The following is a 1,194-nucleotide window of genomic DNA, read 5'->3' as shown; positions in this document are numbered from 1 at the left end:
GGGGGTTAATGTACGAGGGGAGTTCAAGAAGTCTTGGGTCTAAATACAATATATATGTATGAAGGAATAAAGATAGAGCTTTGTAATGTGGCACGCATACTTTTATTTCTCTACATAGTCACTATGCAGAGTTATACATTTCTGCCGCCTCTTCTCTTTGCCCTTTAAAAGTCCTTGAGAGAAAAATTACCCAGAATGGGATCCAAACCAGTCTTCAAAAGCTTCAATGGCGTCCTCGTTGTCATGGAAACAACGTCCTTTGAGTGAATTTTTAACGATTAGGCAACAAAAACGTCTGAGGGGGCTAGGTCTGGTGAATAAGCTGGGTGTGGCAGGATTTTAAAGCCGCGCTATTCTGATGTCTGATCTGCTTGTTGTGCCGTGTGCGCAGGGGCGTTGTCATGTAGTAGGAGGATCCCATTACAGAGTTTTCCACTCCTTTTTATCACCAATTCGGACCACAATTTTACCAGCAAACCGGAGTAGTAGTCTCCCGCGACTGTTGTTTTGTTTCTCTCCATTTTCCAGGTAATCAGTCATAATGATACATGTACCTTCGCAACCGCAGAAACACGACAGTCTTTTTTATAAGAGACTGCATTTAGCGAACTGAAAAAGCTACGCGAAAAATCGATTCCAAAATCAAAGGAAGAAATTGGCGAACAAAACTGGCAACTGGTCCAAAATTAACCCCATTTTCTACTAGTACAAAAGCAGTATATAATATTGTTTTGTATTTGGCCTTGGTAGTCTATAGTGGTTAGGCTACGGAACTCCTAATCGTGAGGATGCGGGTTAAGGGGTTCGAGCCTCAGACCCAACTTTGTGTCCTTGGGAAAGACACTTTACACGAATTTTCCTCACTTCACCGAGATGGGAATGGGTACCCGGCTAGACTATCTGCTCTAGGTACCTGGCCGTAGACAACAAATCGGTCTTGTCAGCATGTTATTGTTAGTGCTTTAGCTCCTATAAAATTGACAGCTTGCAGTTTATGCTTCCTAGATAGTTGAGATTGTTTCAGAATGCTATCAGGTCTCTGCTGGGGTAACAATAATGATGTAAAGCGCTTAGAGCATGCTGTTGAGTGGGAACTTGCCGTAAATCTTCTGGCGCTCATATGACCTTATGCAGTTGCGAGCGCCGTAAAACCTCTACTAAAACTTAAACATAAAAAAAAAATTATTATATAAT

General features: G+C 41.9%; 1 protein-coding gene across 1 annotated transcript in view; it reads left to right on the top strand.

Moving 5' to 3' along the window:
- LOC101846963 overlaps positions 1 to 1,194 on the top strand; it is a gene marked incomplete at its 5' end in the record, with an annotated part of 14,675 nt that overhangs the window by 9,314 nt on the left and 4,167 nt on the right.

The sequence above is a fragment of the Aplysia californica genome, unplaced genomic scaffold (assembly GCF_000002075.1).
Source record: "Aplysia californica isolate F4 #8 unplaced genomic scaffold, AplCal3.0 scaffold00199, whole genome shotgun sequence".
In the NCBI taxonomy this organism is placed as follows: domain Eukaryota; kingdom Metazoa; phylum Mollusca; class Gastropoda; order Aplysiida; family Aplysiidae; genus Aplysia; species Aplysia californica.
The sequence above is the reverse complement of the archived record's forward strand: the minus strand, read 5'-3'. Positions and strand labels throughout refer to the sequence as shown.